At 31.3% G+C, this 13635-nt stretch overlaps 1 long non-coding RNA gene across 9 annotated transcripts; it reads left to right on the top strand.

The window, feature by feature from the left end:
• Positions 1–10012: 10012 nt before the first annotated feature.
• On the top strand, positions 10013–13376 carry LOC102666860 (uncharacterized). Of its 9 annotated transcripts, XR_005886813.1 has the most exons (5): positions 10013–10227; positions 10329–10415; positions 10580–10648; positions 11088–11142; positions 11504–13376. It is a non-coding gene; the product is annotated as an uncharacterized lncRNA (long non-coding RNA). The 9 variants fall into 9 exon arrangements; XR_005886810.1 differs by lacking the exon at positions 10580–10648 and having other exon boundaries at positions 11928–13376; XR_005886818.1 differs by lacking the exon at positions 10580–10648.
• The last annotated feature ends 259 nt before the right edge of the window (positions 13377–13635 follow it).

Here is a 13635-nt window from a genome sequence, read left to right as displayed (position 1 = left end):
GTTCAGGTAAAAGCATGATAATCCTGTTTGTGTAATTAATTTCAAAAATATGTTATGATAATTTGAATGTGTATGTCCTATGTAACATGTATTTCTAAGAGACTATTGTTCGTTACCGCCAATAGCTTTGTTATGGTCTACACATTGTCATCATCAGGCAAAGCAACGACCTACACCATATATTAGTAAAATGCAACAATATACAAACTTTTCGAGGTTGAAAACTGACTTTGTCGATTTAGGTGAAGATTGAACTTCAAACCAAATTACTTATGGGTTTGTCATGTAATACTATAATACACGCGTGTTTCACTAGACGTTCATATAATTATGTATTTTACTTAAGTTTCAAACATTATATAATTATTTATGTTTTATTGTTTTTGTGACAAAGTCATTTAACTAAATAGGGTTTAGGGTTAGTAAACCTTAATTAGTGATTAGGCTCACTAAATCCTACTTAGTGATTAGGGTTATTGAACCCTAAATAGTGATTAGGGTTGTTGGACTACCTAGGGTCTAGGGTGATGTTACTAATTAGGGTTTAGGTTTACTATTCTATGTAGGGTTAATGGTTATGTGATTAAATGGGGTATTGATTTACCTTACTAGGTATGGTTACGATTGCTTAGCTAATTAGGGTTTAGGGTTAACTTACTACTCAGGGTTCAATAATTGTTGTTTACTGTTATATTTCCAAATAGGAAAAGTGTTGCCTTCATTTTTAGGGTTTAGTGTTACTTTTCAATTACAATTTAGAATTAATTCAGTAGTTAGGGTTTAGGTTTACATGACGAATTACAATGGTTACACGATTAGGGTTACTAAAGGTTTAACGTAAAAATGTAAATTTTTGAATACTTTTAAATTCATTGACAACTTAAACGAAAATAATTAAAAACCTTATTAAATAACATTAAACAATAAACATTGTTTAGCCAAATTGCATACATAATTCATATACAACCTAAAGAATGATAAAAGTCTTCATGCGTCTTCCATATGCCGCCTTCGTCTAGATCGAACATATACATTTCGTTGCTCAGTTACACCTCTTGCGATCCTCAGGCAATCTTCGGTGATAGTGTATGCTTTTATCCTTTCAGTCACTATCCTTAGATTAAGCAACCTTTCCAACCTTTCAGCTATTGCTTGGCAAGCCTCCTACGACATTGATAACAAGGAAAACATTTTAGGGTTAACACAGGTTTAGATAAAATGACTAATAGTGGCAGTTGTTTGAAATTTTACCACTACATGTCGAGGCTGCTCTACATGTGCTTCTTCCATAGCTGTTGCAGCCATCGGCTGCTGAGCAACAGTTGGCTCATCAAATGTGTCATCGTGCACCACAGGTGGATGTCTTGGAGGATCCTCAGGTTGTGCGGGAGTCATGAATGGATGAGATATCATGTAAAATCACTCCATGTAGTCTGTTGCACACTGTCTGGGCGCAACACATGCTTGACCCACCAGTGCAAGGTATTCAAAAAATTGAATCCATCTATCATCAATTTCTTCTACAGATAGACATGGAGTAGCAGGGTGTGGTGGAATGGTTTGCACATACTCAAACTGTCGCATAACCCTTTCTGGTCGGTGTATGATGATAGATGGACCCCAACACATGTGTCTGAAAAATAAAGATATCAGCTCAAACTCTCTGAATGCACGATGGTCACTATAGGGAATCCAACAAATAGCATAAGACACCAATACATCCAGATGCTTACAATACGTCAACATTGACAATGCTTTCCCAGACTTCCAACGACAAGCATGTGGTTTCCTCTCATCATAATCTCTTGCAGTAATAGCAAAAACAATTGAAGGAAAATGCTTGTAAATTCAACACTGCACATATTTAAAAAACAACAAAACAATGAAAATAATACTCCATATAAACTAAAGAACTAAAAATAAATTGAAAACAATTTTAAATTACCTGTAAAAGTGTGATATATCCTGCAAGTTGTCTAGCGCTGCTCTTTGACGCATCATTCAAAATGTCATACATATGGACCAGTGCAGCAGCTCCTGATGCATAACTTCCACTTTGCGTCAGGTCACGAAATGCGTCCAAGAATACCACATGCACGTGTGTGGCACTCTTGTTAGCAAATAGTGTGCAACCTAGCATATGCAACAAATATGCTCGAGCTGCCACAGTCTAGTGGGTTGCGTCACATTTGCTCCGATATATGGCTCACAGCTAAGATAGACGAACATATGCCTTGTGGCATTATACCGTCCCAACTCTTGTCCTCTTCAAAACTCACTTTAAGCAATTCAACTAAGAGGAAGATGACATCGTCCACATGAAGAGTCTCAAAGCTATGGAAGGCGCCTGTAATGGGCAGATGTAGCAACGATGTCACATCATCCAGGGTGATAGTCACCTCTCCTATCGGTATATGGAAACTACTAGTTTCCTTATGCCACCTCTCCTACCGATATATGGAAACTACTAGTTTCCTTATGCCACCTATCCGTAAAAGCATACATAAGTCATCGATCATCAGTGTTCAACAAACATGCGATCAAAGGACTTAATCCAGTTATAATCACTAAGCCTTCAATCTCAGGAGCATGCCTACCAAATTTCTCTACCTTCCTTACATGGGAGGACAACTTCAACTCAGGATGTTCCTGAAAATAAAAATATAAATCATTTGAACAACAATAATAAATACTTATGAAAATATTATTAATTTCAAAATATAACTACCTCTTTATTCCAAACTGTCACAGTCACATGATAAGCATAGTCCATCAAAACTAATGTGTCATAAGGCCCGCCTGGAAAACCCTCGACAACACTAACTACATCATCACCAGGTGCCTCTTGAGGTTGTTCATGGACCTCTTTAGTAGCATGATCCACATGCTCAACAACAGGTGCAACTTGTCATTGCCTACATGCAGATGTCATGGGTCTTTGCCACTGGGGGCCTTCATCAGCATCACGACTTCTCTACCTAAAGCTTTTCTTATAACCCTGTCCAAAGTCCAACCCGAACCTCCCGTTCTAACCATAATCTGCACATTAAAAGCATGATTAACAATTCATGACATCATTCAAATAATAATTTGCACAATAAATACATGATTAATTTTTTTTTTTCACTGCACATCACTAATTGATGTACACTTAAATATATGATAAAAATCCTATGACAATTTCTTAAATTTCCAATAAATAAGTATTTGTTTACACCACCAAATATTATTTATATAAATATTTATTACTATTATTGTCAAAAAATTTATATCACTACATCAATAAAAAAAATTATCATTTGCATATATATATATATATATATATATATATATATATATATATATATATATATATATATATATATATATTCTTGTTACACTAATTTTTACAATATATACTTATAAAGATTAACAATCAATCATATTTAAATATTTTACAAATAAATATTTCAAATATAATTTAATTTCTTAAAGAAAATAGATTAATTAATTTTTTAGGATTTAATTAATTTTTAAAAACAAACTTAAATAAACAATTAAAATTAATTAAGTAATTACATCTTAAAAAATCCAATAATTTGTTTTTATAAAATAAGTTTTATAACATCTGAATTATTAAATTATTTTAAAAAAATAAGTCATTTTATTACTAATTAATTTTTTTTTAAAATACAAATTGGTAATCCTTATAAGCCATATGGATTGCCAATCCGTATCACTTATACGGATTTTCAGCAACCACAAACGACCAAAGACGCCACCGAACGACAAAGAGGAAACTGAGATTTACGACGGAGAGACGAAAGATGACGACGACGATTGCGCTTACGCTCACGAGCAATATGAGCGACGACAGCACAGAGAAGAAACCTGACAAAGAAGAAGGAAGAAGAACCTTGTACGAATGACGTGAAAATAAAACCAGGGGGAAGCATTTTTAAAAATTAAGTGAAGGGCATTTTTGCCACTTCACATATTTTGCTAGGTGTACCAACATTTCTACTGGTTCCCAAAGCAATTTCCAAAGTTGTATCATTGGATTTATCTAGATGACAAATATAGTATAGGTTGAACCAAAAAACAAGGTAAGCAAAGGCAAAATTGAGCAAAAAGTGACTCCCTTGACAAACTTTAACAAATTCACAAAGTCTAAAAACTAATTTTTATGTGTTCTAGAGCATGATTTTAATATACTTTTAGACATATTCAAGATGTGAAAGTTATATCATTGGATTCATCTACATGAAACCTATGGGATGTAAGTATTGTTTGAACCAAAAAATTAAAAATAAATCCAAGTAAAATTGAGCAAAAAATAACCCCTGTGGAATGGTTAAAAGAATTCACTATTTTGTTTTGCATTTTTAGACACGATTTTGAAGTATTATTATATCTATTCAATATATGAAATTTGTGTTATCAAAATCATCTACATGAAATTTATGGAATTACATTATTGTTTGATCAATCAAACATCATAAACATGAAAAAAAAAAAACACAAAAAGTCATCTCCATAAAATGCTTAAAGGAATTAACTAATTCATATAACTAATATTTTAAAAAATCCTAAAACTGGAAAATAGAAGCAAATAAAAAATATTTTAAAATAAATAAATAAATATAAAACTTCGTACCCCATTGCCCAGAGGCTCTTCGCTATGCGAAAGTATGGGGGAGGGATGTTGTACGCAGCCTTACCCTTGCATATGCAAAGAGGCTGTTTCCGGATTCGAACCCATGACCAACAAGTCACCAAGGCACAACTTTACTGCTGCACCAGGGCTCGCCCTCAAAATAAATAAATAAATATACAATTAATAAAACAAAAACAAAAAATAAAAAAGCATCTTGAAAAATAAAAAAAAAATTGTTTAAAAGTTTCTCTTCTACTAAAGTCTCCTAAAAGACTCTTTGATATTTATATTTAAATTTAATGTACAAAACTTTATATGACTATGGATATATTTAAATTTATTTTAAATAAAAAAAATCATTTTTTTAATTATTTTAAAAAATTATTATCTATTCTATCACTACAAGAATTGTAGAGATTTGTTACAAATTTTAACTACCAATAAATTTAGTAGTTATTTTAAATCTAATTACCTATGTGTTAACTACTAAAATGATTTTTCTAGTTAAAAATTAAGGTAAAATTATAAATTTGATCTCCTTCATCTTTAATTTCAATTTTAATACTCCTTTAAGATTATTTACAGATTTAGTTCTCTTTTATATCCTATAAAATAATTTTGATTTCTCAACTTAGAGTTAAAAGTTGAACGTTAGGTCACGTGTCACGTTCTGATTAGTTTATATCCTGGTGTGTCATTTTATTGAGTGTGGTAATTTTTTTCACCACCGGCGTTTTCCTCTTCAACAGCTTCCATGACACCTTGTGCCTCCGCCTGTGCATCTGAAGGTTCTGGTCTCTCTAGAATCCTGGTTGCAGATCTCACACACATAACAATCTGATTCCAGCAAAGGTCTTGGGTGAGAGCGACACCACTTCTGCATCTGGATCTGCGTTTAATTCACAACTAGCATGAACATATAATAATAAAAATAAAAATAATTAAGAAATAAGGGATTAGAACGAATCGTGCACGCACACACCTGGTGTTCCTGCATGCCTTCTCTTCCTCTTATTAGTGGCAGCAGCAGTCTCATTCTCGACCTCAGAAGTGGGAGATGAGTTATTGATTAATAACATGTCAATCCTTCTTAATTAGTTGTATGATAATAGCTAGAATTAAGAGAAGGAGGATTATGATAGATACGGGTACCTAAGACTAGAATAGAGGAAGGATATTAAAAAAAGCTTTTTCCAATATCTTTCAGCTTTATGATAAAATGACACACCATTATATGTTAGTAAATATTGTTTTATAATTTAAAATTTATAAATATATATTATTTATATTAATTCTATTTTATAAAATAAAATATTTATTTTTTTCTTATATTTTCTAAGATTTTACTTTAACATGTGAATGTAATTTGTTAAGTCTTTTTTATCATAACATTTTTCTTTATAGGGGTTGTGGTCCTATAAAGAAGAATGTTACGTAATAACAATCTGTTAAGTCTTAGAGAGAAAAATATCACATATTTTTTTCTATAATAACATTCTTTTTTATCAAAAATTGTTTGTCATGAATATGATTGAATTCATTTCTAATAAACATGAAAAATTAATCGATGAAAACATAATTTATTATGCTCTATTAAAAATGTTTTTATTATATTATTTCATTACTTTAAATTTTAAATTAGTGGGAGATTGTTAAAAAATATTTTCTTATAATTTGAAATTTAAAATTAAAATATATTTTTTTATCAATTATGTTTTTAAAGATAAAATGCTTTTAGAATTAGTTTCCGTGAAAAAACCAAAAGCACCCTACTATTTCCATTTCTATATGTTAGGAAGCTATCTTTTACTTGATCAGTTTCCTTTGTGAACGTTACATGTCTTTAGTGTTAGGAAGTTTGTTGTTCGATTTTTATTTTAAGTTTCTTGCTACACGTTGGTGACTGGTTGCCTCTATATATGTAGCTCAGTGTTAAAAAAAATAAACATGTGAAAATACAACACACAAAGCAATAAAATAAACACTTGGATGAAACTTTATATTCTGCATGTTGTATTTTTAATATGGTATCTTATAATTTTTTTTAAAAAAAACTTTATGAGCTATGGAGAAAAAGAGAACCAAATTTGAAATATCTTAAAGTGTAGGGGTGTCTAGTAAATGTTAACATCCCTATTAACAAGAAAAGGAAAATTGAAAAAAAAATTGTTAATTATATTTTTGTTGGATATTCTTTACATAATACTACTTATAGATTCTTAGTTGTTAATTCATAAGTGTCTGAAATTTCTAATGGTACTATTATGAAATCTAGAGATGTCACTTTCTTTGAAAATATTTTTCCTTGAAAAATAAATTGTTAAATCTTTATATGGTTTGAAACAAGCTCCAAAGCAATGACACAAAAGTTAGATCAAGTTATTCTTTCGTATGGTTTTCAAATTAATGATAGTGATAAATGTGTGTATGTGAAATAATTTGATGATAATGGATGTTTCATTTTATGTTTGTATCTGGATGACATATTGATATTTAGTAGTAATATGCATTTCATAACTAATGTGAAGTCTTTCTTGTCTAGAAATTTTGATATGAAAGACCTTGGTCGTGTAGATGTGATTTTGGTATTAAGCTTATAAAGAAAAATGGTGACATTCATTATACATGTTTTCCTACAGTAATTGAGGAGGTTTAGTGATGCAAATTGAATTTCTAATTTTGATGAAACAAAATTGACAAGTGGTTATATCTTTATTTTAGCCGGTTGTGCAATATCATGAAAATCTACTAGACAAACTATTATTTCACATGAAAGCAAAAATTATTGCTTTAGATACGGCTACAAGTGAGGTTGAATTTCTTAAAAATTTATTATGTGATTTGTCATTGTTGAATAAGCCTATACTTCCAATTTCAATGCACTGTGATAGTCAAGTTGCTATATCTAAAGTTACTAGCAAAAATTTTAATGAAAAAAGAAGACACTTAAAAGTGAGACATAAGTCTATTAGAAATTTGATTTCTCATGGTGTCATTTCTCTTGGCTTTGTCAGGTCAAAAAATAATATTGTGGATCCGCTTACAAAAGGGTTGATGCGTCAACAAGTACTTGAGTCGTCGAGGGGAATGAGACTAGAGTCCATTATTTAGTTACAACAATGGACACCCGTCTTTGTGTGATTGGTGATTCCATGAATGGAGTTCAACGGGTAACAACAAAATTGTTTGTTGACTAAAGTACACCAAAATAAAATTTGGTGGAGTTGTTCCCTTTCTCATTCCTATGACGAAGTGTATTATAAATTGTGGTAATATTAAGGTTGAGGTGTTTATATATGTGTATTTTTGTTAAAAAAAATACCTCTTAATGAATCCAATCCAATAACAATTATTATAGGGGGGGGTCACAAATCACTCTTTGAGGATTCACTTAGTGAGTGTAGTGGTGGGGTCGCCATTGTGAGATATGGGCTAATCTCTAAGTGACATTCACGAAACAAGATACAAACGCAAGGCCGTGTAACGCGCTATCACTGATTAGAACCTAATTGATCGCAAATATTATAGGGGTTGTGTACTAAAGTCTGGTTAAAGAATGTGTAGTTCAAAACAATTAAGTCATTATATTTTTCTCGGGTGGAAGTTCATAAACACTAGGTATAAGGCTCAAATCTGGAAGGTTTCTTATACTGAAATACGAATACAATATCACATGCTCTTTCTTTCTTTTATGTTTCTATACAAATTATATTTTAAAAAATATTTTAAAATTTTAAATTATGTGGGGGAATGATAGTAAACATTTCTCTTGGCTTTGTCAGGTCAAAAAATAATATTGTGGATCCGCTTACAAAAGGGTTGGTGCGTCAACAAGTACTTGAGTCGTCGAGGGGAATGAGACTAGAGTCCATTATTTAGTTACAACAATGGACACCCGTTTTTGTGTGATTGGTGATTCCATGAATGGAGTTCAACGGGTAACAACAAAATTGTTTGTTGACTAAAGTACACCAAAATAAAATTTGGTGGAGTTGTTCCCTTTCTCATTCCTATGACGAAGTGTATTATAAATTGTGGTAATATTAAGGTTGAGGTGTTTATATATGTGTATTTTTGTTAAAAAAAATACCTCTTAATGAATCCAATAACAATTATTATAGGGGGGTCACAAATCACTCTTTGAGGATTCACTCAGTGAGTGTAGTGGTGGGGTCGCCATTGTGAGATATGGGCTAATCTCTAAGTGACATTCACGAAACAAGATACAAACGCAAGGCCGTGTAACGCGCTATCACTGATTAGAACCTAATTGATCGCAAATATTATAGGGGTTGTGTACTAAAGTCTGGTTAAAGAATGTGTAGTTCAAAACAATTAAGTCATTATATTTTTCTCGGGTGGAAGTTCATAAACACTAGGTATAAGGCTCAAATCTGGAAGGTTTCTTATACTGAAATACAAATACAATATCACATGCTCTTTCTTTCTTTTATGTTTCTATACAAATTATATTTTAAAAAATATTTTAAAATTTTAAATTATGTGGGGGAATGATAGTAAATATTGTTTTATAATTTAAAATTTATAAATATATTTCACTTATATTAATTCTATTTTATAAAATAAAATATTTATTCTAGAATCTATTACGTAAAATTAGATTTCTTATATTTTCTAAGATTTTGCTTTAACATGTCAATGCAATTTGTTAAGTTTATTTTGACATATGTAAGTTGTTATGTTTGTTTTGATATTTGTAAGTTGGGTTCTAATAATTAAATCTTTGTTGTTGCATAAAGGGGTCTATGCCTATATATATACATATATCTTATTTTATGATATAGTGGTGTATTGTTGATTTATGTTCTGCCAGTTAAAGTTATTTTACTAATATTGTTTTGTTATTTAATTCAAGACTTTACATTTTCTTTTTATTTATTTCTTTTATTTTAATTTTTATAACATTATATACACAAATTAGATCGATCACATTTGATCGTCAAGGTTCATTTTTGACTAGTAAATAATTTTAAAAGAAACTAAAATCAAAATTAAAAATAACCAACTTTACAATTTTGCCTAAAATTAAATATTTTATTTTGGACACCTTTTTCACATTGAAATTTTTTTGTAACCAAGCTGAAATTCCGGCTCAAACTCAACCCTTGTTCAAACCTAGACTCTCTCTCTATATCTCACCTTGCCCCCGCTCCACCACCACTTTTGTTGATTCCGGCCACCATAGGTCTTGTCCACTAAGTCCGTGCGGATAAAATCCAAGATTCTAAGTTAGTGAGTACAAATTATAAAAGATAAAATTAAGAGGTTCAATTATATAAATATAAATTAAATAAAATATAAAATTTTATTTATAAATTTAATAAATTTAAAAAAATGTGGATGCAAGTGCAGCTCCTCAAATGAACCCAGGCCCGCCATTGCTCACTGGTCTCTATGAAAGCCCCAAGAAAATTTCGCCCAATCGAAATTGTGACTGAGCCATAGCTGCAACCATCAAAGCCATTTCCGGCCACAACGATTTTCGATTCTCAGTCCTGACACTGCTCTCTCGCTTACGAGCTTCTCTAGCACACGATCCATTCCTGCATTCTCTCCTATTCTCTTGTTTGGTGAGTTCAAATACTAAATTTGCGCTCCTTTAATTTGAAGTTTGATTTGTTAATTCCGATTTGTCATGCATGTTGAAAATGTGTGCTTCTTCGATTTAAAGTTCAATATGTTAATTGGTGATTTGAAGTTCAATTCCTGCTCTGCTTCAACTCACTCTCCATCTTCCGCTCCACACTCAAGAAAAGAGGTACATTGGCTTTTTTGTTTAACACTCACTCTACACTCAGAATAATCCTGTGTCTGCCAATTACTTTTGTCCTATTGGTAATATGCTGGAATTTAATTTGTCAGTTATTAACACATGGCAATGCATATGATTATTCATTACTCATTTCATTGGCTTTTTCTTAGGCTTCTGTGTTCAAGGACGTAAGATAAGTGATGTAGGGAAAATAGATATTTGAAGGTTTCAATGAAGAGGTATCTGATGATTTGTGTATTTGATGAGCTTTTATATTAATTTGCTATGGAGATTCTATAACCATTTTGATTATTTTCTACCTGTTTTTAGGGTCTGACTCTTTTAGGCCAGTTTTATGTGAACATGGTTGTCTTGGCAGTGGCACCAAATATAATCAGAACTTTGAATGTTGATTAAAAAAGGATGTGTTAGGCTTGTATTTTCAACATTTGAATTATAAGACACTAACTTGACTTGATCTGTGTACATGAGTTCAAATCTATTATTAGCTTATTTGTAAGTTCTAATCAGAAGTTACTTGTAGACTTTAAAAGTTCTAAACAACAACGTAACACTTTAAAATCTTTTGATTTTTCCTTTCATTTCGAAACATATTGTGGTGTGAGATGCCTTTCTTAAGGTGTATGCTAATGCTAGTTTAACCATTCAAAATGCTAGCTATATCCATGATCAAGTCCTAGAAGCACTATCTGTGGCAGATGAATGAAGTGAGGTATGTTCTTTAGTGTTTAGACAAAGCTTAGTTTTGCTTAGCAACCAACCGTATATTGATTTGCATTTCTAGTCATGCCTTTGACAGAATTTATATGCACTGAGAGCAACTAACATCTCACTAACCTATCTGGTCTCTCTATTTGAAAAAGTAAGAAATGAGAACACAATGCATACATTTTCTTGAGGAATTACCGTTAGCGGCTTTGGAATTTCTCTTTGACCCTCTCTGTCTATGTTTTCCTTACCTCAATTGTTGAAATTTCATACTGATTAGTTTGGGCGCATTTTACTATTTAATTGGTGGCATCCATGTTTCTAATGTTTTTTATTTCTTAATTTTCCCCAATTTTTGTATCAAGTGGCTTAGCAAGATTACTTTGCCAAATTACATTTCACAATTGGAAACAAGATAAGAAATCATCAATGACTAAAGATGTCAGGACAAGAAAATAGAAATTGGAATGGTTATAGTTTACACATCAGGTAAAGATTACTGAGGTAATGCTAAGTCTTCTAATGATTTTGGTTTGAGAAATCTATAAACCATCATGTAGTTTCTTGTTATTTATATTCAGTTACATTGTTATTACAATGAAAACATGGTAGTGTGCAAAAGGTCTCTCTTTTTTAGTTTATATTTGTAAGCAATACGATCTTTCTGTCCCTTATCTAATAGTTGTGTTCTAACCATTGCAAATATGTGATGTATTATCATCTCAGTAATAGTATTCTTAGTTGGATATGCCTAAGTTTGCATACTAATTAAGTTTCCATGTGTTTCAGTGATGGGGAAAATCATAGGCCAGATATGAGTCATGCAGTCAATGTGCAGAAAGAAAGGGGAATTGACTTGCAACTTTTTCTGGAGAAAAACTAATGGGTGGATACTAGTTGCAATGTCAGTACTCGGTATTAGGTAAATGATTAAACAGTAGTGACATCAAAAGTTTTACAATTCAGGTTAATCTCAAACAGTTATGATTTATCGTAAAAGTAGCTATTAATAGTGAAGTATGTATTTATTTGGCATAATCAAATGACTCTTGTTTCAAATGTCGGCATGGTTTCTTTTACTCAGATCATGGTACTCCTATGTTTCCGCTTTTGGCATTGTCTCAAGTCTTTTTATTTGTTAGTTTGAATTTTTACTAATCCCTATTTCATACTTCCAAAGCTAGATTTTCGTCTCATATCCCTATTCCATTGAATGTTCTTAGTGAATTCTCAATTCTATAATAAAATAATGCTTGTAGTTATGAGATGGCCTCCAATAATTGTATTTATTTTTCCTTTATCACATGACAGGTTTCTTACTTAGGAAGATTTGAAGGTAATTACAAGTTTCTGTTTAATTTATTGGGCTAACTAAGATGAACAGTTCCAATGCTATGAATATTTTCTGGGGGTTTGGTATTTGGCAATGACATTTGTATATTTGTAAAGAATGATTTTAGTGAACCTGTACATTTAAATCCTCCTCTAGAATTTGAGTAGCCTAAAATAAGTTTGGAAATCTGACAACTAATTTTTTATCTGCCCTTTTCATACCTACCAACTAAAAAGTAAAAAAAGAAACTAGAGCATGATTTTATTTCCACTTGTACTTGATGAGAATTTCATGTCAACACAGTTAATGGATTGAGTGAACAATTTAGTTAGAAGCTAACTGACAATGATAGAGTGGGTCACTTGAGTGAATAATACTAACTTTATTAATGAACTTAGTAGTTCACTAAGTAATCCAAATCCATGCATAAATAAATATATAAACAGTTGAATTTAATAGCCTTGTATGTCTTGTTCATAAATCGTGTGCTTGACTAGAAAGGCTCTACCCTGTTTCAGGACTAGATTGGTAGTTGTTGCCACTCAGAAATTTGTTGTCAGAGTTTCTGGAGATGCACTTCATTTTGTTTTCCTGTAATTATTTGTTCTGTTGTGACTTTCTAATTTCCATATTAGGAGCAAGACCTATTTCTGGACTGCATTGAAGTTACTTCCTTTTTGGGTGATGACAGAGAAAATACAGGAAAATATAATGCAGTGAAATGTTTTCTTATTCTGAGAATTTGTCACTCTTTCTATCTTACTAGGTTATTTATAATTTGATTTGTGGAATAAGGTGCCTTTATTGTTGAAGGACAACATTTTTTTGTTTCAGTTGGAATTGTTGAATCAGTTGCTCAGAGTTTGTACATTTATTTTGTTTGTTTAGTCGATTGTTATGGTAAATTAGGTCTGCAAGTTTGCTTTGCGAGATATTAGGACTATGGTTCTTCTTTATCCTACATGTTTTGATATATATATATATATATATATTCAATTTATCTATGAATTAGCTAGGAATTAATTAGAAAATAATTTTAAATTACTATAGATATAGAATAATTTTAGCTGTAGATTAATTACAAAATTACTATGAAAATAACCTAGTAACATAGCTAGGAACCATAGTTGTTAATACCGGCGTAGCGGAGCGGAGCGACCGACC

This window comes from Glycine max, chromosome 10 (assembly GCF_000004515.6).
Source record: "Glycine max cultivar Williams 82 chromosome 10, Glycine_max_v4.0, whole genome shotgun sequence".
In the NCBI taxonomy this organism is placed as follows: Eukaryota; Viridiplantae; Streptophyta; class Magnoliopsida; order Fabales; family Fabaceae; genus Glycine; species Glycine max.
This window is presented reverse-complemented; position numbering and strand designations above follow the sequence as displayed.